This window comes from Leiobunum rupestre, chromosome 1 (assembly GCF_980474605.1).
Source record: "Leiobunum rupestre chromosome 1, qqLeiRupe1.1.hap1, whole genome shotgun sequence".
NCBI classification, from domain to species: Eukaryota; Metazoa; Arthropoda; class Arachnida; order Opiliones; family Sclerosomatidae; genus Leiobunum; species Leiobunum rupestre.
In genome coordinates, this window is record NC_143384.1 from 23,129,167 (window position 1) to 23,151,535 (window position 22,369).

Consider the following 22,369-nt stretch of genomic DNA (forward strand, 5'->3'; position numbering starts at 1 on the left):
AATTTAATCTCTCAAAAAAGTTCGTATTCTGGAAAAATAACTAATTTCCGCAGTCAGGATGGCCGAGCGGTTAAGGCGTCAGATTTAAGCTCTGATCCTTGAAAGAGGGCGTAAGTTCAACCCCCACTTCTAACAAATTCGTTCCTTTCATTTCTTCCGTAAAGAAACTCAATCCGTTTTTTCGAGGAGAGAGACTGTGAATTAAATCTCTCAAAAAAGTTCGTATTCTGGAAAATTAACTTACTTCCGCAGTCAGGATGGCCGAGCGGTTAAGGCGTCAGATTTAAGCTCTGATCCTCGAAAGAGGGCGTTGGTTCGAACCCCATTTCTGACAAATTATTTCCTTTCACTTCTTCCGCAAAGAAACTCAATTCGTTTTTTCGAGGAGAGAGTCTACAAATTTAATCTTTCTAAAAAAAAGATCGTATCCTTAAAAAATAATTGGCTTTCGCAGTCAGGATGGCCGAGCGGTTAAGGCTTCAGATTCAAGCTCTGATCCTCGAAAGAGGGCGTGGGTTCGAACCCCACTTCTAACAAATTCGTTCCTTTCATTTCTTCCGCAAAGAAACTCAATCCGTTTTTTCGAGGAGTGAGACTTCGAAATAAATCTTTCTAAAAAAATCGTATCCTTAAAAAATAATAGAGTTTCGCAGTCAGGATGGACGAGCGGCTAAGGCGTCAGATTTAAGCTCTGATCCTCGAAAGAGGGCGTTGGTTCGAACCCCACTTCTGACAAATTATTTCCTTTCATTTCTTCCGCAAAGAAACTCAAACCGTTTTTTCGAGGAGAGAGACTGTGAATTTAATCTCTCAAAAAAGTTCGTATTCTGGAAAAATAACTAATTTCCGCAGTCAGGATGGCCGAGCGGTTAAGGCGTCAGATTTAAGCTCTGATCCTTGAAAGAGGGCGTAAGTTTACCCCCACTTCTAACAAATTCGTTCCTTTCATTTCTTCCGTAAAGAAACTCAATCCGTTTTTTCGAGGAGAGAGACTGTGAATTAAATCTCTCAAAAAAGTTCGTATTCTGGAAAATTAACTTACTTCCGCAGTCAGGATGGCCGAGCGGTTAAGGCGTCAGATTTAAGCTCTGATCCTCGAAAGAGGGCGTTGGTTCGAACCCCATTTCTGACAAATTATTTCCTTTCACTTCTTCCGCAAAGAAACTCAATTCGTTTTTTCGAGGAGAGAGTCTACAAATTTAATCTTTCTAAAAAAAAGATCGTATCCTTAAAAAATAATTGGCTTTCGCAGTCAGGATGGCCGAGCGGTTAAGGCTTCAGATTCAAGCTCTGATCCTCGAAAGAGGGCGTGGGTTTGAACCCCACTTCTAACAAATTCGTTCCTTTCATTTCTTCCGCAAAGAAACTCAATCCGTTTTTTCGAGGAGTGAGACTTCGAAATAAATCTTTCTAAAAAAATCGTATCCTTAAAAAATAATAGAGTTTCGCAGTCAGGATGGACGAGCGGTTAAGGCGTCAGATTTAAGCTCTGATCCTCGAAAGATGGCGTGGGTTCGTTCTTCACTTCTGACAAATTCTTTTTTTCATTTGTTACTCAAAGAAACTCAATCCGTTTTTTCGAGGAGAGAGTCTACAAATTTAATCTTTCTAAAAAAAGATTCTATCCTTAAAAAATAATTGAGTTTCGCAGTCAGGATGGCCGAGCGGTTAAGGCGTCAGATTTAAGCTCTGATCCTCGAAAGAGGGCGTGGGTTCGAACCCCACTTCTGACAAATTCTTTCTATTCATTTCTTCCGCAAAGAAACCCTATCCGTTTTTTCGAGGAGAGAGACTGCGAATTTAATTTTTCTAAAAAAAGTTCGTATTCTGAAAAATAACTAATTTCCGCAGTCAGGATGGCCGAGCGGTTAAGGCGTCAGATTTAAGCTATGATCCTCGAAAGAGGGCGTGTGTTCGAACCCCAATTCTGCAAATTCTTTCTTTTCATTTCTTCCGCAAAGAAACCCTATCCGTTTTTTCCAGGAGAGAGACTGCGAATTTAATCTTTCTAAAAAAAGTTCGTATTCTGAAAAATAACTTATTTCCGCAGTCAGGATGGCCAAGCGGTTAAGGCGTCAGATTTAAGCTCTGATCCTCGAAAGAGGGCGTGGGTTCGAACCCCACTTCTGACAAATTCATTCGTTCATTTCTTCCACAAAGAAACTCAATCCGTTTTTTCGAGGAGAGAGACTGCGAATTTAATCTCTCAAAAAAGTTCGTATTCAGGAAAAATAACTATTTTCCGCAGTCAGGATGGCCGAGCGGTTAAGGCGTCAGATTTAAGCTCTGATCCTCGAAAGAGGGCGTGGGTTCGAACCCCACTTCTGACAAATTCTTTCTTTTCATTTCTTCCGCAAAGAAACCCTATCCGTTTTTTCGAGGAGAGAGACTGCGAATTTAATCTTTCTAAAAAAAGTTCGTATTCTGAAAAATAACTAATTTTCGCAGTCAGGATGGCCGAGCGGTTTAGGCGTCAGATTTAAGCTCTGATCCTCGAAAGAGGGCGTTGGTTCGAACCCCACTTCTGACAAATTATTTCCTTTCATTTCTTCCGCAAAGAAACTCAAACCGTTTTGTCGAGTAGAGAGACTTCGTATTTAATCTTTCTAAAAAAGTTCGTATTCTGGAAAATAACTTGTTTACGCAATCAGGATGGCCGAGCTTTTAAGGCGTCAGATTTAAGCTATGATCCTCGAAAGAGGGCGTGTGTTCGAACCCCAATTCTGCAAATTCTTTCTATTCATTTCTTCCGCAAAGAAACCCTATCCGTTTTTTCGAGGAGAGAGACTGTGAATTTAATCTCTCAAAAAAGTTCGTATTCTGGAAAAATAACTTATTTCCGCAGTCAGGATGGCCGAGCGGTTAAGGCGTCAGATTTAAGCTCTGATCCTCGAAAGAGGGCGTGGGTTCGAACCCCACTTCTAACAAATTATTTCCTTTCATTTCTTCCGCAAAGAAACTCATTCCGTTTTGTCGAGGAGAGAGACTGCGAATTTGATCTTTAAAAAAAAGTTCGTATTCTGGAAAAATAACTTATTTCCGCAGTCAGGATGGCCGAGCGGTTAAGGCGTCAGATTTAAGCTCTGATCCTCGAAAGAGGGCGTGGGTTCGAACCCCACTTCTAACAAATTATTTCCTTTCATTTCTTCCGCAAAGAAACTCATTCCGTTTTGTCGAGGAGAGAGACTGCGAATTTGATCTTTAAAAAAAAGTTCGTATTCTGGAAAAATAACTAATTTCCACAGTCAGGATGGCCGAGCGGTTAAGGCGTCAGATTTAAGCTCTGATCCTCGAAAGAGGGCGTTGGTTCGAACCCCATTTCTGACAAATTATTTCCTTTCACTTCTTCCGCAAAGAAACTCAATTCGTTTTTTCGAGGAGAGAGTCTACAAATTTAATCTTTCTAAAAAAAAGATCGTATCCTTAAAAAATAATTGGCTTTCGCAGTCAGGATGGCCGAGCGGTTAAGGCTTCAGATTCAAGCTCTGATCCTCGAAAGAGGGCGTGGGTTCGAACCCCACTTCTAACAAATTCGTTCCTTTCATTTCTTGCGCAAAGAAACTCAATCCGTTTTTTCGAGGAGTGAGACTTCGAAATAAATCTTTCTAAAAAAATCGTATCCTTAAAAAATAATAGAGTTTCGCAGTCAGGATGGACGAGCGGTTAAGGCGTCAGATTTAAGCTCTGATCCTCGAAAGATGGCGTGGGTTCGTTCTTCACTTCTGACAAATTCTTTTTTTCATTTGTTACTCAAAGAAACTCAATCCGTTTTTTCGAGGAGAGAGTCTACAAATTTAATCTTTCTAAAAAAAGATTCTATCCTTAAAAAATAATTGAGTTTCGCAGTCAGGATGGCCGAGCGGTTAAGGCGTCAGATTTAAGCTCTGATCCTCGAAAGAGGGCGTGGGTTCGAACCCCACTTCTGACAAATTCTTTCTATTCATTTCTTCCGCAAAGAAACCCTATCCGTTTTTTCGAGGAGAGAGACTGCGAATTTAATTTTTCTAAAAAAAGTTCGTATTCTGAAAAATAACTAATTTCCGCAGTCAGGATGGCCGAGCGGTTAAGGCGTCAGATTTAAGCTATGATCCTCGAAAGAGGGCGTGTGTTCGAACCCCAATTCTGCAAATTCTTTCTTTTCATTTCTTCCGCAAAGAAACCCTATCCGTTTTTTCCAGGAGAGAGACTGCGAATTTAATCTTTCTAAAAAAAGTTCGTATTCTGAAAAATAACTTATTTCCGCAGTCAGGATGGCCAAGCGGTTTAGGCGTCAGATTTAAGCTCTGATCCTCGAAAGAGGGCGTGGGTTCGAACCCCACTTCTGACAAATTCATTCGTTCATTTCTTCCACAAAGAAACTCAATCCGTTTTTTCGAGGAGAGAGACTGCGAATTTAATCTCTCAAAAAAGTTCGTATTCAGGAAAAATGACTATTTTCCGCAGTCAGGATGGCCGAGCGGTTAAGGCGTCAGATTTAAGCTCTGATCCTCGAAAGAGGGCGTGGGTTCGAACCCCACTTCTGACAAATTCTTTCTTTTCATTTCTTCCGCAAAGAAACCCTATCCGTTTTTTCGAGGAGAGAGACTGCGAATTTAATCTTTCTAAAAAAAGTTCGTATTCTGAAAAATAACTAATTTCCGCAGTCAGGATGGCCGAGCGGTTTAGGCGTCAGATTTAAGCTCTGATCCTCGAAAGATGGCGTGGGTTCGTTCTTCACTTCTGACAAATTCTTTTTTTCATTTGTTACTCAAAGAAACTCAATCCGTTTTTTCGAGGAGAGAGTCTACAAATTTAATCTTTCTAAAAAAAGATTCTATCCTTAAAAAATAATTGAGTTTCGCAGTCAGGATGGCCGAGCGGTTAAGGCGTCAGATTTAAGCTCTGATCCTCGAAAGAGGGCGTGGGTTCGAACCCCACTTCTGACAAATTCTTTCTATTCATTTCTTCCGCAAAGAAACCCTATCCGTTTTTTCGAGGAGAGAGACTGCGAATTTAATTTTTCTAAAAAAAGTTCGTATTCTGAAAAATAACTAATTTCCGCAGTCAGGATGGCCGAGCGGTTAAGGCGTCAGATTTAAGCTATGATCCTCGAAAGAGGGCGTGTGTTCGAACCCCAATTCTGCAAATTCTTTCTTTTCATTTCTTCCGCAAAGAAACCCTATCCGTTTTTTCCAGGAGAGATACTGCGAATTTAATCTTTCTAAAAAAAGTTCGTATTCTGAAAAATAACTTATTTCCGCAGTCAGGATGGCCAAGCGGTTAAGGCGTCAGATTTAAGCTCTGATCCTCGAAAGAGGGCGTGGGTTCGAACCCCACTTCTGACAAATTCATTCGTTCATTTCTTCCACAAAGAAACTCAATGCGTTTTTTCGAGGAGAGAGACTGCGAATTTAATCTCTCAAAAAAGTTCGTATTCAGGAAAAATGACTATTTTCCGCAGTCAGGATGGCCGAGCGGTTAAGGCGTCAGATTTAAGCTCTGATCCTCGAAAGAGGGCGTGGGTTCGAACCCCACTTCTGACAAATTCTTTCTTTTCATTTCTTCCGCAAAGAAACCCTATCCGTTTTTTCGAGGAGAGAGACTGCGAATTTAATCTTTCTAAAAAAAGTTCGTATTCTGAAAAATAACTAATTTTCGCAGTCAGGATGGCCGAGCGGTTTAGGCGTCAGATTTAAGCTCTGATCCTCGAAAGAGGGCGTTGGTTCGAACCCCACTTCTGACAAATTATTTCCTTTCATTTCTTCCGCAAAGAAACTCAAACCGTTTTGTCGAGTAGAGAGACTTCGTATTTAATCTTTCTAAAAAAGTTCGTATTCTGGAAAATAACTTGTTTACGCAATCAGGATGGCCGAGCTTTTAAGGCGTCAGATTTAAGCTATGATCCTCGAAAGAGGGCGTGTGTTCGAACCCCAATTCTGCAAATTCTTTCTATTCATTTCTTCCGCAAAGAAACCCTATCCGTTTTTTCGAGGAGAGAGACTGTGAATTTAATCTCTCAAAAAAGTTCGTATTCTGGAAAAATAACTTATTTCCGCAGTCAGGATGGCCGAGCGGTTAAGGCGTCAGATTTAAGCTCTGATCCTCGAAAGAGGGCGTGGGTTCGAACCCCACTTCTAACAAATTATTTCCTTTCATTTCTTCCGCAAAGAAACTCATTCCGTTTTGTCGAGGAGAGAGACTGCGAATTTGATCTTTAAAAAAAAGTTCGTATTCTGGAAAAATAACTTATTTCCGCAGTCAGGATGGCCGAGCGGTTAAGGCGTCAGATTTAAGCTCTGATCCTCGAAAGAGGGCGTGGGTTCGAACCCCACTTCTAACAAATTATTTCCTTTCATTTCTTCCGCAAAGAAACTCATTCCGTTTTGTCGAGGAGAGAGACTGCGAATTTGATCTTTAAAAAAAAGTTCGTATTCTGGAAAAATAACTTATTTCCGCAGTCAGGATGGCCGAGCGGTTAAGGCGTCAGATTTAAGCTCTGATCCTCGAAAGAGGGCGTTGGTTCGAACCCCATTTCTGACAAATTATTTCCTTTCACTTCTTCCGCAAAGAAACTCAATTCGTTTTTTCGAGGAGAGAGTCTACAAATTTAATCTTTCTAAAAAAAAGATCGTATCCTTAAAAAATAATTGGCTTTCGCAGTCAGGATGGCCGAGCGGTTAAGGCTTCAGATTCAAGCTCTGATCCTCGAAAGAGGGCGTGGGTTCGAACCCCACTTCTAACAAATTCGTTCCTTTCATTTCTTGCGCAAAGAAACTCAATCCGTTTTTTCGAGGAGTGAGAGTCCGAAATAAATCTTTCTAAAAAAATCGTATCCTTAAAAAATAATAGAGTTTCGCAGTCAGGATGGACGAGCGGTTAAGGCGTCAGATTTAAGCTCTGATCCTCGAAAGATGGCGTGGGTTCGTTCTTCACTTCTGACAAATTCTTTTTTTCATTTGTTACTCAAAGAAACTCAATCCGTTTTTTCGAGGAGAGAGTCTACAAATTTAATCTTTCTAAAAAAAGATTCTATCCTTAAAAAATAATTGAGTTTCGCAGTCAGGATGGCCGAGCGGTTAAGGCGTCAGATTTAAGCTCTGATCCTCGAAAGAGGGCGTGGGTTCGAACCCCACTTCTGACAAATTCTTTCTATTCATTTCTTCCGCAAAGAAACCCTATCCGTTTTTTCGAGGAGAGAGACTGCGAATTTAATTTTTCTAAAAAAAGTTCGTATTCTGAAAAATAACTAATTTCCGCAGTCAGGATGGCCGAGCGGTTAAGGCGTCAGATTTAAGCTATGATCCTCGAAAGAGGGCGTGTGTTCGAACCCCAATTCTGCAAATTCTTTCTTTTCATTTCTTCCGCAAAGAAACCCTATCCGTTTTTTCCAGGAGAGAGACTGCGAATTTAATCTTTCTAAAAAAAGTTCGTATTCTGAAAAATAACTTATTTCCGCAGTCAGGATGGCCAAGCGGTTTAGGCGTCAGATTTAAGCTCTGATCCTCGAAAGAGGGCGTGGGTTCGAACCCCACTTCTGACAAATTCATTCGTTCATTTCTTCCACAAAGAAACTCAATCCGTTTTTTCGAGGAGAGAGACTGCGAATTTAATCTCTCAAAAAAGTTCGTATTCAGGAAAAATGACTATTTTCCGCAGTCAGGATGGCCGAGCGGTTAAGGCGTCAGATTTAAGCTCTGATCCTCGAAAGAGGGCGTGGGTTCGAACCCCACTTCTGACAAATTCTTTCTTTTCATTTCTTCCGCAAAGAAACCCTATCCGTTTTTTCGAGGAGAGAGACTGCGAATTTAATCTTTCTAAAAAAAGTTCGTATTCTGAAAAATAACTAATTTCCGCAGTCAGGATGGCCGAGCGGTTTAGGCGTCAGATTTAAGCTCTGATCCTCGAAAGATGGCGTGGGTTCGTTCTTCACTTCTGACAAATTCTTTTTTTCATTTGTTACTCAAAGAAACTCAATCCGTTTTTTCGAGGAGAGAGTCTACAAATTTAATCTTTCTAAAAAAAGATTCTATCCTTAAAAAATAATTGAGTTTCGCAGTCAGGATGGCCGAGCGGTTAAGGCGTCAGATTTAAGCTCTGATCCTCGAAAGAGGGCGTGGGTTCGAACCCCACTTCTGACAAATTCTTTCTATTCATTTCTTCCGCAAAGAAACCCTATCCGTTTTTTCGAGGAGAGAGACTGCGAATTTAATTTTTCTAAAAAAAGTTCGTATTCTGAAAAATAACTAATTTCCGCAGTCAGGATGGCCGAGCGGTTAAGGCGTCAGATTTAAGCTATGATCCTCGAAAGAGGGCGTGTGTTCGAACCCCAATTCTGCAAATTCTTTCTTTTCATTTCTTCCGCAAAGAAACCCTATCCGTTTTTTCCAGGAGAGATACTGCGAATTTAATCTTTCTAAAAAAAGTTCGTATTCTGAAAAATAACTTATTTCCGCAGTCAGGATGGCCAAGCGGTTAAGGCGTCAGATTTAAGCTCTGATCCTCGAAAGAGGGCGTGGGTTCGAACCCCACTTCTGACAAATTCATTCGTTCATTTCTTCCACAAAGAAACTCAATGCGTTTTTTCGAGGAGAGAGACTGCGAATTTAATCTCTCAAAAAAGTTCGTATTCAGGAAAAATGACTATTTTCCGCAGTCAGGATGGCCGAGCGGTTAAGGCGTCAGATTTAAGCTCTGATCCTCGAAAGAGGGCGTGGGTTCGAACCCCACTTCTGACAAATTCTTTCTTTTCATTTCTTCCGCAAAGAAACCCTATCCGTTTTTTCGAGGAGAGAGACTGCGAATTTAATCTTTCTAAAAAAAGTTCGTATTCTGAAAAATAACTAATTTTCGCAGTCAGGATGGCCGAGCGGTTTAGGCGTCAGATTTAAGCTCTGATCCTCGAAAGAGGGCGTTGGTTCGAACCCCACTTCTGACAAATTATTTCCTTTCATTTCTTCCGCAAAGAAACTCAAACCGTTTTGTCGAGTAGAGAGACTTCGTATTTAATCTTTCTAAAAAAGTTCGTATTCTGGAAAATAACTTGTTTACGCAATCAGGATGGCCGAGCTTTTAAGGCGTCAGATTTAAGCTATGATCCTCGAAAGAGGGCGTGTGTTCGAACCCCAATTCTGCAAATTCTTTCTATTCATTTCTTCCGCAAAGAAACCCTATCCGTTTTTTCGAGGAGAGAGACTGTGAATTTAATCTCTCAAAAAAGTTCGTATTCTGGAAAAATAACTTATTTCCGCAGTCAGGATGGCCGAGCGGTTAAGGCGTCAGATTTAAGCTCTGATCCTCGAAAGAGGGCGTGGGTTCGAACCCCACTTCTAACAAATTATTTCCTTTCATTTCTTCCGCAAAGAAACTCATTCCGTTTTGTCGAGGAGAGAGACTGCGAATTTGATCTTTAAAAAAAAGTTCGTATTCAGGAAAAATAACTTATTTCCGCAGTCAGGATGGCCGAGCGGTTAAGGCGTCAGATTTAAGCTCTGATCCTCGAAAGAGGGCGTGGGTTCGAACCCCACTTCTAACAAATTATTTCCTTTCATTTCTTCCGCAAAGAAACTCATTCCGTTTTGTCGAGGAGAGAGACTGCGAATTTGATCTTTAAAAAAAAGTTCGTATTCAGGAAAAATAACTATTTTCCGCAGTCAGGATGGCCGAGCGGTTAAGGCGTCAGATTTAATCTCTGATCCTCGAAAGAGGGCGTGGGTTCGAACCCCACTTCTAACAAATTCATTCCATTCATTTCTTCCGTAAAGAAACCCTATCCGTTTTTTCGAGGAGAGAGACTGCGAATTTAATTTTTCTAAAAAAAGTTCGTATTCTGAAAAATAACTAATTTCCGCAGTCAGGATGGCCGAGCGGTTAAGGCGTCAGATTTAAGCTCTGGTCCTCGAAAGAGGGCGTGGGTTCGAATCCCACTTCTAACAAATTCATTCCATTCATTTCTTCCGTAAAGAAACTCAATCCGTTTTTTCGAGGAGAGAGACTGTGAATTTAATCTCTCAAAAAAGTTCGTATTCTGGAAAAATAACCAATTTCCGCAGTCAGGATGGCCGAGCGGTTAAGGCGTAAGATTTAAGCTCTGATCCTCGAAAGAGGGCGTGTGTTCGAAACCCACTTCTGACAAATTCTTTCTTTTCATTTCTTCCGCAAAGAAACCCTATCCCTTTTTTCGAGGAGAGAGACTGCGAATTTAATCTCTCAAAATATTTCGTATTCTGGAAAAATAATTAATTTTCGCAGTCAGGATAGCCGAGCGGTTAAGGCATCAGATTTAAGCTCTGATTCTCGAAAGAGGGCGTGGGTTCGAACCCCACTTGTTACAAATTATTTCCTTTCATTTCTTCCGCAAAGAAACTCAGACCGTTTTTTCGAGGAGAGAGACTGCGAATTTAATCCTTCTAAAAAAAGTTCTTATTCTGGAAAAATAACTATTTTCCGCAGTCAGGATGGCCGAGCGGTTAAGGCGTCAGATTTAAGCTCTGATCCTCGAAAGAGGGCGTGAGTTCGAACCCCACTTCTGACAAAATCTTTCTTTTCATTTCTTCCGCAAAGAAACCCTATCCGTTTTTTCGAGGAGAGAGACTGCGAATTTAATCTTTCTAAAAAAAGTTCGTATTCTGAAAAATAACTAATTTCCGCAGTCAGGATGGCCGAGCGGTTTAGGCGTCAGATTTAAGCTCTGATCCTCGAAAGAGGGCGTTGGTTCGAACCCCACTTCTGACAAATTATTTCCTTTCATTTCTTCCGCAAAGAAACTCAAACCGTTTTGTCGAGTAGAGAGACTTCGAATTTAATCTTTCTAAAAAAGTTCGTATTCTGGAAAATAACTTGTTTACGCAATCAGGATGGCCGAGCGGTTAAGGCGTCATATTTAAGCTCTGATTCTCGAAAGAGGGCGTCGGTTCGAAACCCACTTCTTACAAAATCTTTCCTTTCATTTCTTCCGCAAAGAAACTCAATCCGTTTTTTCGAGGAGAGAGACTGCGAATTTAATCTTTGTAAAAAAATTCGTATTTTGAAAAATACCTAATTTCCGCAGTCAGGATGGCCGAGCGGTTAAGGCGTCAGATTTAAGCTCTGATCCTCGAATGAGGGCGTGGGTTCGAACCCCACTTCTAACAAATTCATTCCTATCATTTCTTCCGTAAAGAAACTCAATCCGTTTTTTCGAGGAGAGAGACTGTTAATTTAATCTCTCAAAAAAGTTCGTATTCTGGAAAAATAACTTATTTCCGCAGTCAGGATGGCCGAGCGGTTAAGGCGTCAGATTTAAGCTCTGATCCTCGAAAGAGGGCGTGGGTTCGAACCCCACTTCTGACAAATTATTTCCTTTCATTTCTTCCGCAAAGAAACTCATTCCGTTTTGTCGAGGAGAGAGACTGCGAATTTGATCTTTAAAAAAAAGTTCGTATTCTGGAAAAATAACTAATTTACGCAGTCAGGATGGCCGAGCGGTTAAGGCGTCAGATTTAAGCTCTGATCCTCGAAAGAGGGCGTGGGTTCGAACCCCACTTCTGACAAATTCTTTCTTTTCATTTTTTCCGCAAAGAAACCCTATCCGTTTTTTCGAGGAGGGAGACTGCGAATTTAATCTTTCTAAAAAAAGTTCGTATTCTGAAAAATAACTAATTTCCGCAGTCAGGATGGCCGAGCGGTTAAGGCGTCAGATTTAAGCTCTGATCCTCGAAAGAGGGCGTGGGTTCGAATCCCACTTCTAACAAATTCATTCCATTCATTTCTTCCATAAAGAAACTCAATCCGTTTTTTCGAGGAGAGAGACTGTGAATTTAATCTCTCAAAAAAGTTCGTATTCTGGAAAAATAACTAATTTCCGCAGTCAGGATGGCCGAGCGGTTAAGGCGTAAGATTTAAGCTCTGATCCTCGAAAGAGGGCGTGGGTTCGAACCCCACTTCTGAAAATTCTTTCCTTTCCTTTCTTCCGCAAAGAAACTCAAACCGTTTTGTCGAGTAGAGAGACTTCGAATTTAATCTTTCTAAAAAAGTTCGTATTCTGGAAAATAACTTGTTTACGCAATCAGGATGGCCGAGCGGTTAAGGCGTCAGATTTAAGCTCTGATCCTCGATAGAGGGCGTGTGTTCGAACCCCACTTCTGACAAATTCTTTCTTTTCATTTCTTCCGCAAAGAAACCCTATCCGTTTTTTCGAGGAGAGAGACTGCGAATTTAATCTCTCAAAATATTTCGTATTCTGGAAAAATAATTTATTTTCGCAGTCAGGATAGCCGAGCGGTTAAGGCGTCAGATTTAAGCTCTGATTCTAAAAAGATGGCGTGGGTTCGAACCCCACTTCTTACAAATTCTTTCTTTTCATTTCTTCCGCAAAGAAACCCTATCCGTTTTTTCGAGGAGAGAGACTGCGAATTTAATCTTTCTAAAAAAAGTTCGTATTCTGGAAAAATAACTAATTTACGCAGTCAGGATGGCCGAGCGGTTAAGGCGTCAGATTTAAGCTCTGATCCTCGAAAGATGGCGTGGGTTCGAACCCCACTTCTTACAAATTATTTCATTTCATTTCTTCCGCAAAGAAACTCAGACCGTTTTTTCGAGGAGAGAGACTGCGAATTTAATCCTTCTAAAAAAAGTTCGTATTCTGGAAAAATAACATATTTCCGCAGTCAGGGTGGCCGAGCGGTTAAGGCGTCAGATTTAAGCTCTGATCCTCGAAAGAGGGCGTGGGTTCGAACCCCACTTCTGACAAATTCATTCGTTCATTTCTTCCGCAAAGAAACTCAATCCGTTTTTTCGAGGAGAGAGACTGCGAATTTAATCTCTCAAAAAAGTTCGTATTCAGGAAAAATAACTATTTTCCGCAGTCAGGATGGCCGAGCGGTTAAGGCGTCAGATTTAAGCTCTGATCCTCGAAAGAGGGCGTGGGTTCGAACCCCACTTCTGACAAATTATTTCTTTTCATTTCTTCCGCAAAGAAACCCTATCCGTTTTTTCAAGGAGAGAGACTGCGAATTTAATCCTTCTAAAAAAAGTTCGTATTCTTGAAAAATAACATATTTCCGCAGTCAGGATGGCCGAGCGGTTAAGGCGTCAGATTTAAGCTCTGATCCTCGAAAGAGGGCGTGGGTTCGAACCCCACTTCTGACAAATTCATTCGTTCATTTCTTCCGCAAAGAAACTCAATCCGTTTTTTCGAGGAGAGAGACTGCGAATTTAATCTCTCAAAAAAGTTCGTATTCTGGAAAATAACTTGTTTACGCAATCAGGATGGCCGAGCGGTTAAGGCGTCAGATTTAAGCTCTGATCCTCGAAAGAGGGCGTGGGTTCGAACCCCACTTCTGACAAAATCTTTCTTTTCATTTCTTCCGCAAAGAAACCCTATCCGTTTTTTCGAGGAGAGAGACTGCGAATTTAATCTTTCTAAAAAAAGTTCGTATTCTGAAAAATAACTAATTTCCGCAGTCAGGATGGCCGAGCGGTTTAGGCGTCAGATTTAAGCTCTGATCCTCGAAAGAGGGCGTTGGTTCGAACCCCACTTCTGACAAATGATTTCCTTTCATTTCTTCCGCAAAGAAACTCAAACCGTTTTGTCGAGTAGAGAGACTTCGAATTTAATCTTTCTAAAAAAGTTCGTATTCTGGAAAATAACTTGTTTACGCAATCAGGATGGCCGAGCGGTTAAGGCGTCAGATTTAAGCTCTGATTCTCGAAAGAGGGCGTGGGTTCGAAACCCACTTCTTACAAAATCTTTCCTTTCATTTCTTTAGCAAAGAAACTCAATCCGTTTTTTCGAGGAGAGAGACTGCGAATTTAATCTTTGTAAAAAAATTCGTATTCTGAAAAATAACTAATTTCCGCAGTCAGGATGGCCGAGCGGTTAAGGCGTCAGATTTAAGCTCTGATCCTCGAAAGAGGGCGTGGGTTCGAACCCCACTTCTGACAAATTCTTTCTTTTCATTTCTTCCGCAAAGAAACCCTATCGGTTTTTTCGAGGAGAGAGACTGCGAATTTAATCTTTCTAAAAAAAGTTCGTATTCTGAAAAATAACTAATTTCCGCAGTCAGGATGGCCGAGCGGTTTAGGCGTCAGATTTAAGCTCTGATCCTCGAATGAGGGCGTGGGTTTGAACCCCACTTCTAACAAATTCATTCCTTTCATTTCTTCCGTAAAGAAACTCAATCCGTTTTTTCGAGGAGAGAGACTGTGAATTTAATCTCTCAAAAAAGTTCGTATTCTGGAAAAATAACTTATTTCCGCAGTCAGGATGGCCGAGCGGTTAAGGCGTCAGATTTAAGCTCTGATTCTCGAAAGAGGGCGTGGGTTCGAACCCCACTTCTGACAAATTATTTCCTTTCATTTCTTCCGCAAAGAAACTCATTCCGTTTTGTCGAGGAGAGAGACTGCGAATTTGATCTTTAAAAAAAAGTTCGTATTCTGGAAAAATAACTAATTTCCGCAGTCAGGATGGCCGAGCGTTTAAGGCGTCAGATTTAAGCTCTGATCCTCGTAAGAGGGCGTGGGTTCAAACCCCACTTCTGACAAATTCTTTCTTTTCATTTCTTCCGCAAAGAAACTCAATCCGTTTTTTCGAGGAGAGAGACTGTTAATTTAATCTCTCAAAAAAGTTCGTATTCTGGAAAAATAACTTATTTCCGCAGTCAGGATGGCTGAGCGGTTAAGGCGTCAGATTTAAGCTCTGATCCTCGAAAGAGGGCGTGGGTTCGAACCCCACTTCTGACAAATTATTTCCTTTCATTTCTTCCGCAAAGAAACTCATTCCGTTTTGTCGAGGAGAGAGACTGCGAATTTGATCTTTAAAAAAAAGTTCGTATTCTGGAAAAATAACTAATTTACGCAGTCAGGATGGCCGAGCGGTTAAGGCGTCAAATTTAAGCTCTGATCCTCGAAAGATGGCGTGGGTTCGAACCCCACTTCTTACAAATTATTTCCTTTCATTTCTTCCGCAAAGAAACTCAGACCGTTTTTTCGAGGAGAGAGACTGCGAATTTAATCCTTCTAAAAAAAGTTCGTATTCTGGAAAAATAACATATTTCCGCAGTCAGGATGGCCGAGCGGTTAAGGCGTCAGATTTAAGCTCTGATCCTCGAAAGAGGGCGTGGGTTCGAACCCCACTTCTGACAAATTCATTCGTTCATTACTTCCGCAAAGAAACTCAATCCGTTTTTTCGAGGAGAGAGACTGCGAATTTAATCTCTCAAAAAAGTTCGTATTCAGGAAAAATAACTATTTTCCGCAGTCAGGATGGCCGAGCGGTTAAGGCGTCAGATTTAAGCTCTGATCCTCGAAAGAGGGCGTGGGTTCGAACCCCACTTCTGACAAATTCTTTCTTTTCATTTCTTCCGCAAAGAAACCCTATCCGTTTTTTCGAGGAGAGAGACTGCGAATTTAATCTTTCTAAAAAAAGTTCGTATTCTGAAAAATAACTAATTTCCGCAGTCAGGATGGCCGAGCGGTTTAGGCGTCAGATTTAAGCTCTGATCCTCGAAAGAGGGCGTGGGTCCGAATCCCACTTCTAACAAATTCGTTCCTTTCATTTCTTCCGCAAAGAAACTCAAACCGTTTTGTCGAGTAGAGAGACTTCGAATTTAATCTTTCTAAAAAAGTTCGTATTCTGGAAAATAACTTGTTTACGCAATCAGGATGGCCGAGCGGTTAAGGCGTCAGATTTAAGCTCTGATCCTCGAAAGAGGGCGTGGGTTCGAACCCCACTTCTGACAAATTCTTTCTTTTCATTTCTTCCGCAAAGAAACCCTATCCGTTTTTTCGAGGAGAGAGACTGCGAATTTAATCTTTCTAAAAAAAGTTCGTATTCTGAAAAATAACTAATTTCCGCAGTCAGGATGGCCGAGCGGTTAAGGCGTCAGATTTAAGCTCTGATCCTCGAAAGAGGGCGTTGGTTCGAACCCGACTTCTGACAAATGATTTCCTTTCATTTCTTCCGCAAAGAAACTCAAACCGTTTTGTCGAGTAGAGAGACTTCGAATTTAATCTTTCTAAAAAAGTTCGTATTCTGGAAAATAACTTGTTTACGCAATCAGGATGGCCGAGCGGTTAAGGCGTCAGATTTAAGCTCTGATTCTCGAAAGAGGGCGTGGGTTCGAAACCCACTTCTTACAAAATCTTTCCTTTCATTTCTTTAGCAAAGAAACTCAATCCGTTTTTTCGAGGAGAGAGACTGCGAATTTAATCTTTGTAAAAAAATTCGTATTCTGAAAAATAACTAATTTCCGCAGTCAGGATGGCCGAGCGGTTAAGGCGTCAGATTTAAGCTCTGATCCTCGAAAGAGGGCGTTGGTTCGAACCCCACTTCTGACAAATGATTTCCTTTCATTTCTTCCGCAAAGAAACTCAAACCGTTTTGTCGAGTAGAGAGACTTCGAATTTAATCTTTCTAAAAAAGTTCGTATTCTGGAAAATAACTAATTTCCGCCGTCAGGATGGCCGAGCGGTTAAGGCGTCAGATTTAAGCTCTGATCCTCGAAAGAGGGCGTGGGTTCGAACCCCACTTCTGACAAATTCTTTCTTTTCATTTCTTCCGCAAAGAAACCCTATCCGTTTTTTCGAGGAGAGAGACTGCGAATTTAATCTTTCTAAAAAAAGTTCGTATTCTGAAAAATAACTAATTTCCGCAGTCAGGATGGCCGAGCGGTTAAGGCGTCAGATTTAAGCTCTGATCCTCGAAAGAGGGCGTTGGTTCGAACCCGACTTCTGACAAATGATTTCCTTTCATTTCTTCCGCAAAGAAACTCAAACCGTTTTGTCGAGTAGAGAGACTTCGAATTTAATCTTTCTAAAAAAGTTCGTATTCTGGAAAATAACTTGTTTACGCAATCAGGATGGCCGAGCGGTTAAGGCGTCAGATTTAAGCTCTGATTCTCGAAAGAGGGCGTGGGTTCGAAACCCACTTCTTACAAAATCTTTCCTTTCATTTCTTTAGCAAAGAAACTCAATCCGTTTTTTCGAGGAGAGAGACTGCGAATTTAATCTTTGTAAAAAAATTCGTATTCTGAAAAATAACTAATTTCCGCAGTCAGGATGGCCGAGCGGTTAAGGCGTCAGATTTAAGCTCTGATCCTCGAAAGAGGGCGTGGGTTCGAACCCCACTTCTGACAAATTCTTTCTTTTCATTTCTTCCGCAAAGAAACCCTATCCGTTTTTTCGAGGAGAGAGACTGCGAATTTAATCTTTCTAAAAAAAGTTCGTATTCTGAAAAATAACTAATTTCCGCAGTCAGGATGGCCGAGCGGTTTAGGCGTCAGATTTAAGCTCTGATCCTCGAATGAGGGCGTGGTTTGAACCCCACTTCTAACAAATTCATTCCTTTCATTTCTTCCGTAAAGAAACTCAATCCGTTTTTTCGAGGAGAGAGACTGTGAATTTAATCTCTCAAAAAAGTTCGTATTCTGGAAAAAAAAACTAATTTCCGCAGTCAGGATGGCCGAGCGGTTAAGGCGTCAGATTTAAGCTCTGATCCTCGAAAGAGGGCGTTGGTTCGAACCCCACTTCTGACAAATGATTTCCTTTCATTTCTTCCGCAAAGAAACTCAAACCGTTTTGTCGAGTAGAGAGACTTCGAATTTAATCTTTCTAAAAAAGTTCGTATTCTGGAAAATAACTTGTTTACGCAATCAGGATGGCCGAGCGGTTAAGGCGTCAGATTTAAGCTCTGATTCTCGAAAGAGGGCGTGGGTTCGAAACCCACTTCTTACAAAATCTTTCCTTTCATTTCTTTAGAAAAGAAACTCAATCCGTTTTTTCGAGGAGAGAGACTGCGAATTTAATCTTTCTAAAAAAAGTTCGTATTCTGAAAAATAACTAATTTCCGCAGTCAGGATGGCCGAGCGGTTAAGGCGTCAGATTTAAGCTCTGATCCTCGAAAGAGGGCGTTGGTTCGAACCCCACTTCTGACAAATGATTTCCTTTCATTTCTTCCGCAAAGAAACTCAAACCGTTTTGTCGAGTAGAGAGACTTCGAATTTAATCTTTCTAAAAAAGTTCGTATTCTGGAAAATAACTTGTTTACGCAATCAGGATGGCCGAGCGGTTAAGGCGTCAGATTTAAGCTCTGATTCTCGAAAGAGGGCGTGGGTTCGAAACCCACTTCTTACAAAATCTTTCCTTTCATTTCTTTAGCAAAGAAACTCAATCCGTTTTTTCGAGGAGAGAGACTGCGAATTTAATCTTTGTAAAAAAATTCGTATTCTGAAAAATAACTAATTTCCGCAGTCAGGATGGCCGAGCGGTTAAGGCGTCAGATTTAAGCTCTGATCCTCGAAAGAGGGCGTGGGTTCGAACCCCACTTCTGACAAATTCTTTCTTTTCATTTCTTCCGCAAAGAAACCCTATCCGTTTTTTCGAGGAGAGAGACTGCGAATTTAATCTTTCTAAAAAAAGTTCGTATTCTGAAAAATAACTAATTTCCGCAGTCAGGATGGCCGAGCGGTTTAGGCGTCAGATTTAAGCTCTGATCCTCGAATGAGGGCGTGGTTTGAACCCCACTTCTAACAAATTCATTCCTTTCATTTCTTCCGTAAAGAAACTCAATCCGTTTTTTCGAGGAGAGAGACTGTGAATTTAATCTCTCAAAAAAGTTCGTATTCTGGAAAAAAAAACTAATTTCCGCAGTCAGGATGGCCGAGCGGTTAAGGAGTCAGATTTAAGCTCTGATCCTCGAAAGAGGGCGTTGGTTCGAACCCCACTTCTGACAAATGATTTCCTTTCATTTCTTCCGCAAAGAAATTCAAACCGTTTTGTCGAGTAGAGAGACTTCGAATTTAATCTTTCTAAAAAAGTTCGTATTCTGGAAAATAACTTGTTTACGCAATCAGGATGGCCGAGCGGTTAAGGCGTCAGATTTAAGCTCTGATTCTCGAAAGAGGGCGTGGGTTCGAAACCCACTTCTTACAAAATCTTTCCTTTCATTTCTTTAGCAAAGAAACTCAATCCGTTTTTTCGAGGAGAGAGACTGCGAATTTAATCTTTGTAAAAAAATTCGTATTCTGAAAAATAACTAATTTCCGCAGTCAGGATGGCCGAGCGGTTAAGGCGTCAGATTTAAGCTCTGATCCTCGAAAGAGGGCGTTGGTTCGAACCCCACTTCTGACAAATGATTTCCTTTCATTTCTTCCGCAAAGAAACTCAAACCGTTTTGTCGAGTAGAGAGACTTCGAATTTAATCTTTCTAAAAAAGTTCGTATTCTGGAAAATAACTAATTTCCGCCGTCAGGATGGCCGAGCGGTTAAGGCGTCAGATTTAAGCTCTGATCCTCGAAAGAGGGCGTGGGTTCGAACCCCACTTCTGACAAATTCTTTCTTTTCATTTCTTCCGCAAAGAAACCCTATCCGTTTTTTCGAGGAGAGAGACTGCGAATTTAATCTTTCTAAAAAAAGTTCGTATTCTGAAAAATAACTAATTTCCGCAGTCAGGATGGCCGAGCGGTTAAGGCGTCAGATTTAAGCTCTGATCCTCGAAAGAGGGCGTTGGTTCGAACCCGACTTCTGACAAATGATTTCCTTTCATTTCTTCCGCAAAGAAACTCAAACCGTTTTGTCGAGTAGAGAGACTTCGAATTTAATCTTTCTAAAAAAGTTCGTATTCTGGAAAATAACTTGTTTACGCAATCAGGATGGCCGAGCGGTTAAGGCGTCAGATTTAAGCTCTGATTCTCGAAAGAGGGCGTGGGTTCGAAACCCACTTCTTACAAAATCTTTCCTTTCATTTCTTTAGCAAAGAAACTCAATCCGTTTTTTCGAGGAGAGAGACTCCGAATTTAATCTTTGTAAAAAAATTCGTATTCTGAAAAATAACTAATTTCCGCAGTCAGGATGGCCGAGCGGTTAAGGCGTCAGATTTAAGCTCTGATCCTCGAAAGAGGGCGTGGGTTCGAACCCCACTTCTGACAAATTCTTTCTTTTCATTTCTTCCGCAAAGAAACCCTATCCGTTTTTTCGAGGAGAGAGACTGCGAATTTAATCTTTCTAAAAAAAGTTCGTATTCTGAAAAATAACTAATTTCCGCAGTCAGGATGGCCGAGCGGTTTAGGCGTCAGATTTAAGCTCTGATCCTCGAATGAGGGCGTGGTTTGAACCCCACTTCTAACAAATTCATTCCTTTCATTTCTTCCGTAAAGAAACTCAATCCGTTTTTTCGAGGAGAGAGACTGTGAATTTAATCTCTCAAAAAAGTTCGTATTCTGGAAAAAAAAACTAATTTCCGCAGTCAGGATGGCCGAGCGGTTAAGGCGTCAGATTTAAGCTCTGATCCTCGAAAGAGGGCGTTGGTTCGAACCCCACTTCTGACAAATGATTTCCTTTCATTTCTTCCGCAAAGAAACTCAAACCGTTTTGTCGAGTAGAGAGACTTCGAATTTAATCTTTCTAAAAAAGTTCGTATTCTGGAAAATAACTTGTTTACGCAATCAGGATGGCCGAGCGGTTAAGGCGTCAGATTTAAGCTCTGATTCTCGAAAGAGGGCGTGGGTTCGAAACCCACTTCTTACAAAATCTTTCCTTTCATTTCTTTAGAAAAGAAACTCAATCCGTTTTTTCGAGGAGAGAGACTGCGAATTTAATCTTTCTAAAAAAAGTTCGTATTCTGAAAAATAACTAATTTCCGCAGTCAGGATGGCCGAGCGGTTAAGGCGTCAGATTTAAGCTCTGATCCTCGAAAGAGGGCGTTGGTTCGAACCCCACTTCTGACAAATGATTTCCTTTCATTTCTTCCGCAAAGAAACTCAAACCGTTTTGTCGAGTAGAGAGACTTCGAATTTAATCTTTCTAAAAAAGTTCGTATTCTGGAAAATAACTTGTTTACGCAATCAGGATGGCCGAGCGGTTAAGGCGTCAGATTTAAGCTCTGATTCTCGAAAGAGGGCGTGGGTTCGAAACCCACTTCTTACAAAATCTTTCCTTTCATTTCTTTAGCAAAGAAACTCAATCCGTTTTTTCGAGGAGAGAGACTGCGAATTTAATCTTTGTAAAAAAATTCGTATTCTGAAAAATAACTAATTTCCGCAGTCAGGATGGCCGAGCGGTTAAGGCGTCAGATTTAAGCTCTGATCCTCGAAAGAGGGCGTGGGTTCGAACCCCACTTCTGACAAATTCTTTCTTTTCATTTCTTCCGCAAAGAAACCCTATCCGTTTTTTCGAGGAGAGAGACTGCGAATTTAATCTTTCTAAAAAAAGTTCGTATTCTGAAAAATAACTAATTTCCGCAGTCAGGATGGCCGAGCGGTTTAGGCGTCAGATTTAAGCTCTGATCCTCGAATGAGGGCGTGGTTTGAACCCCACTTCTAACAAATTCATTCCTTTCATTTCTTCCGTAAAGAAACTCAATCCGTTTTTTCGAGGAGAGAGACTGTGAATTTAATCTCTCAAAAAAGTTCGTATTCTGGAAAAAAAAACTAATTTCCGCAGTCAGGATGGCCGAGCGGTTAAGGAGTCAGATTTAAGCTCTGATCCTCGAAAGAGGGCGTTGGTTCGAACCCCACTTCTGACAAATGATTTCCTTTCATTTCTTCCGCAAAGAAATTCAAACCGTTTTGTCGAGTAGAGAGACTTCGAATTTAATCTTTCTAAAAAAGTTCGTATTCTGGAAAATAACTTGTTTACGCAATCAGGATGGCCGAGCGGTTAAGGCGTCAGATTTAAGCTCTGATTCTCGAAAGAGGGCGTGGGTTCGAAACCCACTTCTTACAAAATCTTTCCTTTCATTTCTTTAGCAAAGAAACTCAATCCGTTTTTTCGAGGAGAGAGACTGCGAATTTAATCTTTGTAAAAAAATTCGTATTCTGAAAAATAACTAATTTCCGCAGTCAGGATGGCCGAGCGGTTAAGGCGTCAGATTTAAGCTCTGATCCTCGAAAGAGGGCGTGGGTTCGAACCCCACTTCTGACAAATTCTTTCTTTTCATTTCTTCCGCAAAGAAACCCTATCCGTTTTTTCGAGGAGAGAGACTGCGAATTTAATCTTTCTAAAAAAAGTTCGTATTCTGAAAAATAACTAATTTCCGCAGTCAGGATGGCCGAGCGGTTTAGGCGTCAGATTTAAGCTCTGATCCTCGAATGAGGGCGTGGTTTGAACCCCACTTCTAACAAATTCATTCCTTTCATTTCTTCCGTAAAGAAACTCAATCCGTTTTTTCGAGGAGAGAGACTGTGAATTTAATCTCTCAAAAAAGTTCGTATTCTGGAAAAATAACTTATTTCCGCAGTCAGGATGGCCGAGCGGTTAAGGCGTCAGATTTAAGCTCTGATTCTCGAAAGAGGGCGTGGGTTCGAACCCCACTTCTGACAAATGATTTCCTTTCATTTCTTCCGCAAAGAAACTCATTCCGTTTTGTCGAGGAGAGAGACTGCGAATTTGATCTTTAAAAAAAAGTTCGTATTCTGGA

General features: G+C 40.9%; 64 non-coding genes across 64 annotated transcripts; all 64 read left to right on the forward strand.

The window, feature by feature from the left end:
• The first annotated feature begins 251 nt into the window (after positions 1 to 251).
• On the forward strand, positions 252 to 334 carry TRNAL-UAA (transfer RNA leucine (anticodon UAA)). The gene has a single exon. It is a non-coding gene; the product is annotated as a tRNA-Leu (tRNA).
• Positions 335 to 453: 119 nt separating this feature from the next.
• Positions 454 to 536, forward strand: TRNAL-CAA (transfer RNA leucine (anticodon CAA)). Its single transcript has one exon. It is a non-coding gene; the product is annotated as a tRNA-Leu (tRNA).
• Positions 537 to 1,049: 513 nt separating this feature from the next.
• Positions 1,050 to 1,132, forward strand: TRNAL-UAA (transfer RNA leucine (anticodon UAA)). Its single transcript has one exon. It is a non-coding gene; the product is annotated as a tRNA-Leu (tRNA).
• Positions 1,133 to 1,251: 119 nt separating this feature from the next.
• On the forward strand, positions 1,252 to 1,334 carry TRNAL-CAA (transfer RNA leucine (anticodon CAA)). Its single transcript has one exon. It is a non-coding gene; the product is annotated as a tRNA-Leu (tRNA).
• A 316-nt stretch (positions 1,335 to 1,650) lies between these two features.
• On the forward strand, positions 1,651 to 1,733 carry TRNAL-UAA (transfer RNA leucine (anticodon UAA)). Its single transcript has one exon. It is a non-coding gene; the product is annotated as a tRNA-Leu (tRNA).
• A 316-nt stretch (positions 1,734 to 2,049) lies between these two features.
• TRNAL-UAA (transfer RNA leucine (anticodon UAA)) lies at positions 2,050 to 2,132 on the forward strand. Its single transcript has one exon. It is a non-coding gene; the product is annotated as a tRNA-Leu (tRNA).
• A 115-nt stretch (positions 2,133 to 2,247) lies between these two features.
• Positions 2,248 to 2,330, forward strand: TRNAL-UAA (transfer RNA leucine (anticodon UAA)). The gene has a single exon. It is a non-coding gene; the product is annotated as a tRNA-Leu (tRNA).
• A 514-nt stretch (positions 2,331 to 2,844) lies between these two features.
• On the forward strand, positions 2,845 to 2,927 carry TRNAL-UAA (transfer RNA leucine (anticodon UAA)). Its single transcript has one exon. It is a non-coding gene; the product is annotated as a tRNA-Leu (tRNA).
• A 117-nt stretch (positions 2,928 to 3,044) lies between these two features.
• On the forward strand, positions 3,045 to 3,127 carry TRNAL-UAA (transfer RNA leucine (anticodon UAA)). Its single transcript has one exon. It is a non-coding gene; the product is annotated as a tRNA-Leu (tRNA).
• A 117-nt stretch (positions 3,128 to 3,244) lies between these two features.
• On the forward strand, positions 3,245 to 3,327 carry TRNAL-UAA (transfer RNA leucine (anticodon UAA)). Its single transcript has one exon. It is a non-coding gene; the product is annotated as a tRNA-Leu (tRNA).
• A 119-nt stretch (positions 3,328 to 3,446) lies between these two features.
• Positions 3,447 to 3,529, forward strand: TRNAL-CAA (transfer RNA leucine (anticodon CAA)). Its single transcript has one exon. It is a non-coding gene; the product is annotated as a tRNA-Leu (tRNA).
• A 316-nt stretch (positions 3,530 to 3,845) lies between these two features.
• On the forward strand, positions 3,846 to 3,928 carry TRNAL-UAA (transfer RNA leucine (anticodon UAA)). The gene has a single exon. It is a non-coding gene; the product is annotated as a tRNA-Leu (tRNA).
• A 316-nt stretch (positions 3,929 to 4,244) lies between these two features.
• TRNAL-UAA (transfer RNA leucine (anticodon UAA)) lies at positions 4,245 to 4,327 on the forward strand. Its single transcript has one exon. It is a non-coding gene; the product is annotated as a tRNA-Leu (tRNA).
• Positions 4,328 to 4,442: 115 nt separating this feature from the next.
• TRNAL-UAA (transfer RNA leucine (anticodon UAA)) lies at positions 4,443 to 4,525 on the forward strand. The gene has a single exon. It is a non-coding gene; the product is annotated as a tRNA-Leu (tRNA).
• A 317-nt stretch (positions 4,526 to 4,842) lies between these two features.
• Positions 4,843 to 4,925, forward strand: TRNAL-UAA (transfer RNA leucine (anticodon UAA)). The gene has a single exon. It is a non-coding gene; the product is annotated as a tRNA-Leu (tRNA).
• Positions 4,926 to 5,241: 316 nt separating this feature from the next.
• On the forward strand, positions 5,242 to 5,324 carry TRNAL-UAA (transfer RNA leucine (anticodon UAA)). The gene has a single exon. It is a non-coding gene; the product is annotated as a tRNA-Leu (tRNA).
• A 115-nt stretch (positions 5,325 to 5,439) lies between these two features.
• Positions 5,440 to 5,522, forward strand: TRNAL-UAA (transfer RNA leucine (anticodon UAA)). The gene has a single exon. It is a non-coding gene; the product is annotated as a tRNA-Leu (tRNA).
• A 514-nt stretch (positions 5,523 to 6,036) lies between these two features.
• TRNAL-UAA (transfer RNA leucine (anticodon UAA)) lies at positions 6,037 to 6,119 on the forward strand. The gene has a single exon. It is a non-coding gene; the product is annotated as a tRNA-Leu (tRNA).
• Positions 6,120 to 6,236: 117 nt separating this feature from the next.
• Positions 6,237 to 6,319, forward strand: TRNAL-UAA (transfer RNA leucine (anticodon UAA)). The gene has a single exon. It is a non-coding gene; the product is annotated as a tRNA-Leu (tRNA).
• A 117-nt stretch (positions 6,320 to 6,436) lies between these two features.
• On the forward strand, positions 6,437 to 6,519 carry TRNAL-UAA (transfer RNA leucine (anticodon UAA)). Its single transcript has one exon. It is a non-coding gene; the product is annotated as a tRNA-Leu (tRNA).
• Positions 6,520 to 6,638: 119 nt separating this feature from the next.
• TRNAL-CAA (transfer RNA leucine (anticodon CAA)) lies at positions 6,639 to 6,721 on the forward strand. Its single transcript has one exon. It is a non-coding gene; the product is annotated as a tRNA-Leu (tRNA).
• Positions 6,722 to 7,037: 316 nt separating this feature from the next.
• Positions 7,038 to 7,120, forward strand: TRNAL-UAA (transfer RNA leucine (anticodon UAA)). The gene has a single exon. It is a non-coding gene; the product is annotated as a tRNA-Leu (tRNA).
• Positions 7,121 to 7,436: 316 nt separating this feature from the next.
• Positions 7,437 to 7,519, forward strand: TRNAL-UAA (transfer RNA leucine (anticodon UAA)). Its single transcript has one exon. It is a non-coding gene; the product is annotated as a tRNA-Leu (tRNA).
• A 115-nt stretch (positions 7,520 to 7,634) lies between these two features.
• On the forward strand, positions 7,635 to 7,717 carry TRNAL-UAA (transfer RNA leucine (anticodon UAA)). The gene has a single exon. It is a non-coding gene; the product is annotated as a tRNA-Leu (tRNA).
• Positions 7,718 to 8,034: 317 nt separating this feature from the next.
• TRNAL-UAA (transfer RNA leucine (anticodon UAA)) lies at positions 8,035 to 8,117 on the forward strand. The gene has a single exon. It is a non-coding gene; the product is annotated as a tRNA-Leu (tRNA).
• A 316-nt stretch (positions 8,118 to 8,433) lies between these two features.
• Positions 8,434 to 8,516, forward strand: TRNAL-UAA (transfer RNA leucine (anticodon UAA)). Its single transcript has one exon. It is a non-coding gene; the product is annotated as a tRNA-Leu (tRNA).
• A 115-nt stretch (positions 8,517 to 8,631) lies between these two features.
• Positions 8,632 to 8,714, forward strand: TRNAL-UAA (transfer RNA leucine (anticodon UAA)). The gene has a single exon. It is a non-coding gene; the product is annotated as a tRNA-Leu (tRNA).
• A 514-nt stretch (positions 8,715 to 9,228) lies between these two features.
• On the forward strand, positions 9,229 to 9,311 carry TRNAL-UAA (transfer RNA leucine (anticodon UAA)). The gene has a single exon. It is a non-coding gene; the product is annotated as a tRNA-Leu (tRNA).
• A 117-nt stretch (positions 9,312 to 9,428) lies between these two features.
• On the forward strand, positions 9,429 to 9,511 carry TRNAL-UAA (transfer RNA leucine (anticodon UAA)). Its single transcript has one exon. It is a non-coding gene; the product is annotated as a tRNA-Leu (tRNA).
• Positions 9,512 to 9,628: 117 nt separating this feature from the next.
• On the forward strand, positions 9,629 to 9,711 carry TRNAL-UAA (transfer RNA leucine (anticodon UAA)). The gene has a single exon. It is a non-coding gene; the product is annotated as a tRNA-Leu (tRNA).
• A 117-nt stretch (positions 9,712 to 9,828) lies between these two features.
• Positions 9,829 to 9,911, forward strand: TRNAL-UAA (transfer RNA leucine (anticodon UAA)). Its single transcript has one exon. It is a non-coding gene; the product is annotated as a tRNA-Leu (tRNA).
• Positions 9,912 to 10,427: 516 nt separating this feature from the next.
• TRNAL-UAA (transfer RNA leucine (anticodon UAA)) lies at positions 10,428 to 10,510 on the forward strand. The gene has a single exon. It is a non-coding gene; the product is annotated as a tRNA-Leu (tRNA).
• A 515-nt stretch (positions 10,511 to 11,025) lies between these two features.
• Positions 11,026 to 11,108, forward strand: TRNAL-UAA (transfer RNA leucine (anticodon UAA)). Its single transcript has one exon. It is a non-coding gene; the product is annotated as a tRNA-Leu (tRNA).
• A 116-nt stretch (positions 11,109 to 11,224) lies between these two features.
• On the forward strand, positions 11,225 to 11,307 carry TRNAL-UAA (transfer RNA leucine (anticodon UAA)). Its single transcript has one exon. It is a non-coding gene; the product is annotated as a tRNA-Leu (tRNA).
• A 117-nt stretch (positions 11,308 to 11,424) lies between these two features.
• TRNAL-UAA (transfer RNA leucine (anticodon UAA)) lies at positions 11,425 to 11,507 on the forward strand. Its single transcript has one exon. It is a non-coding gene; the product is annotated as a tRNA-Leu (tRNA).
• A 117-nt stretch (positions 11,508 to 11,624) lies between these two features.
• TRNAL-UAA (transfer RNA leucine (anticodon UAA)) lies at positions 11,625 to 11,707 on the forward strand. Its single transcript has one exon. It is a non-coding gene; the product is annotated as a tRNA-Leu (tRNA).
• Positions 11,708 to 12,622: 915 nt separating this feature from the next.
• TRNAL-UAA (transfer RNA leucine (anticodon UAA)) lies at positions 12,623 to 12,705 on the forward strand. The gene has a single exon. It is a non-coding gene; the product is annotated as a tRNA-Leu (tRNA).
• Positions 12,706 to 12,820: 115 nt separating this feature from the next.
• Positions 12,821 to 12,903, forward strand: TRNAL-UAA (transfer RNA leucine (anticodon UAA)). The gene has a single exon. It is a non-coding gene; the product is annotated as a tRNA-Leu (tRNA).
• A 118-nt stretch (positions 12,904 to 13,021) lies between these two features.
• On the forward strand, positions 13,022 to 13,104 carry TRNAL-UAA (transfer RNA leucine (anticodon UAA)). The gene has a single exon. It is a non-coding gene; the product is annotated as a tRNA-Leu (tRNA).
• A 114-nt stretch (positions 13,105 to 13,218) lies between these two features.
• Positions 13,219 to 13,301, forward strand: TRNAL-UAA (transfer RNA leucine (anticodon UAA)). Its single transcript has one exon. It is a non-coding gene; the product is annotated as a tRNA-Leu (tRNA).
• Positions 13,302 to 13,816: 515 nt separating this feature from the next.
• Positions 13,817 to 13,899, forward strand: TRNAL-UAA (transfer RNA leucine (anticodon UAA)). The gene has a single exon. It is a non-coding gene; the product is annotated as a tRNA-Leu (tRNA).
• Positions 13,900 to 14,215: 316 nt separating this feature from the next.
• Positions 14,216 to 14,298, forward strand: TRNAL-UAA (transfer RNA leucine (anticodon UAA)). Its single transcript has one exon. It is a non-coding gene; the product is annotated as a tRNA-Leu (tRNA).
• Positions 14,299 to 14,415: 117 nt separating this feature from the next.
• Positions 14,416 to 14,498, forward strand: TRNAL-UAA (transfer RNA leucine (anticodon UAA)). The gene has a single exon. It is a non-coding gene; the product is annotated as a tRNA-Leu (tRNA).
• A 116-nt stretch (positions 14,499 to 14,614) lies between these two features.
• On the forward strand, positions 14,615 to 14,697 carry TRNAL-UAA (transfer RNA leucine (anticodon UAA)). Its single transcript has one exon. It is a non-coding gene; the product is annotated as a tRNA-Leu (tRNA).
• Positions 14,698 to 15,015: 318 nt separating this feature from the next.
• TRNAL-UAA (transfer RNA leucine (anticodon UAA)) lies at positions 15,016 to 15,098 on the forward strand. Its single transcript has one exon. It is a non-coding gene; the product is annotated as a tRNA-Leu (tRNA).
• A 115-nt stretch (positions 15,099 to 15,213) lies between these two features.
• TRNAL-UAA (transfer RNA leucine (anticodon UAA)) lies at positions 15,214 to 15,296 on the forward strand. Its single transcript has one exon. It is a non-coding gene; the product is annotated as a tRNA-Leu (tRNA).
• Positions 15,297 to 15,612: 316 nt separating this feature from the next.
• Positions 15,613 to 15,695, forward strand: TRNAL-UAA (transfer RNA leucine (anticodon UAA)). The gene has a single exon. It is a non-coding gene; the product is annotated as a tRNA-Leu (tRNA).
• Positions 15,696 to 15,812: 117 nt separating this feature from the next.
• TRNAL-UAA (transfer RNA leucine (anticodon UAA)) lies at positions 15,813 to 15,895 on the forward strand. The gene has a single exon. It is a non-coding gene; the product is annotated as a tRNA-Leu (tRNA).
• A 315-nt stretch (positions 15,896 to 16,210) lies between these two features.
• TRNAL-UAA (transfer RNA leucine (anticodon UAA)) lies at positions 16,211 to 16,293 on the forward strand. Its single transcript has one exon. It is a non-coding gene; the product is annotated as a tRNA-Leu (tRNA).
• A 116-nt stretch (positions 16,294 to 16,409) lies between these two features.
• On the forward strand, positions 16,410 to 16,492 carry TRNAL-UAA (transfer RNA leucine (anticodon UAA)). The gene has a single exon. It is a non-coding gene; the product is annotated as a tRNA-Leu (tRNA).
• A 117-nt stretch (positions 16,493 to 16,609) lies between these two features.
• Positions 16,610 to 16,692, forward strand: TRNAL-UAA (transfer RNA leucine (anticodon UAA)). Its single transcript has one exon. It is a non-coding gene; the product is annotated as a tRNA-Leu (tRNA).
• A 315-nt stretch (positions 16,693 to 17,007) lies between these two features.
• On the forward strand, positions 17,008 to 17,090 carry TRNAL-UAA (transfer RNA leucine (anticodon UAA)). The gene has a single exon. It is a non-coding gene; the product is annotated as a tRNA-Leu (tRNA).
• Positions 17,091 to 17,406: 316 nt separating this feature from the next.
• On the forward strand, positions 17,407 to 17,489 carry TRNAL-UAA (transfer RNA leucine (anticodon UAA)). Its single transcript has one exon. It is a non-coding gene; the product is annotated as a tRNA-Leu (tRNA).
• Positions 17,490 to 17,805: 316 nt separating this feature from the next.
• TRNAL-UAA (transfer RNA leucine (anticodon UAA)) lies at positions 17,806 to 17,888 on the forward strand. Its single transcript has one exon. It is a non-coding gene; the product is annotated as a tRNA-Leu (tRNA).
• A 315-nt stretch (positions 17,889 to 18,203) lies between these two features.
• On the forward strand, positions 18,204 to 18,286 carry TRNAL-UAA (transfer RNA leucine (anticodon UAA)). The gene has a single exon. It is a non-coding gene; the product is annotated as a tRNA-Leu (tRNA).
• A 714-nt stretch (positions 18,287 to 19,000) lies between these two features.
• Positions 19,001 to 19,083, forward strand: TRNAL-UAA (transfer RNA leucine (anticodon UAA)). Its single transcript has one exon. It is a non-coding gene; the product is annotated as a tRNA-Leu (tRNA).
• Positions 19,084 to 19,199: 116 nt separating this feature from the next.
• Positions 19,200 to 19,282, forward strand: TRNAL-UAA (transfer RNA leucine (anticodon UAA)). Its single transcript has one exon. It is a non-coding gene; the product is annotated as a tRNA-Leu (tRNA).
• A 117-nt stretch (positions 19,283 to 19,399) lies between these two features.
• Positions 19,400 to 19,482, forward strand: TRNAL-UAA (transfer RNA leucine (anticodon UAA)). Its single transcript has one exon. It is a non-coding gene; the product is annotated as a tRNA-Leu (tRNA).
• A 315-nt stretch (positions 19,483 to 19,797) lies between these two features.
• TRNAL-UAA (transfer RNA leucine (anticodon UAA)) lies at positions 19,798 to 19,880 on the forward strand. The gene has a single exon. It is a non-coding gene; the product is annotated as a tRNA-Leu (tRNA).
• Positions 19,881 to 20,196: 316 nt separating this feature from the next.
• Positions 20,197 to 20,279, forward strand: TRNAL-UAA (transfer RNA leucine (anticodon UAA)). The gene has a single exon. It is a non-coding gene; the product is annotated as a tRNA-Leu (tRNA).
• A 316-nt stretch (positions 20,280 to 20,595) lies between these two features.
• On the forward strand, positions 20,596 to 20,678 carry TRNAL-UAA (transfer RNA leucine (anticodon UAA)). The gene has a single exon. It is a non-coding gene; the product is annotated as a tRNA-Leu (tRNA).
• A 315-nt stretch (positions 20,679 to 20,993) lies between these two features.
• TRNAL-UAA (transfer RNA leucine (anticodon UAA)) lies at positions 20,994 to 21,076 on the forward strand. Its single transcript has one exon. It is a non-coding gene; the product is annotated as a tRNA-Leu (tRNA).
• A 714-nt stretch (positions 21,077 to 21,790) lies between these two features.
• TRNAL-UAA (transfer RNA leucine (anticodon UAA)) lies at positions 21,791 to 21,873 on the forward strand. The gene has a single exon. It is a non-coding gene; the product is annotated as a tRNA-Leu (tRNA).
• Positions 21,874 to 22,188: 315 nt separating this feature from the next.
• On the forward strand, positions 22,189 to 22,271 carry TRNAL-UAA (transfer RNA leucine (anticodon UAA)). The gene has a single exon. It is a non-coding gene; the product is annotated as a tRNA-Leu (tRNA).
• The last annotated feature ends 98 nt before the right edge of the window (positions 22,272 to 22,369 follow it).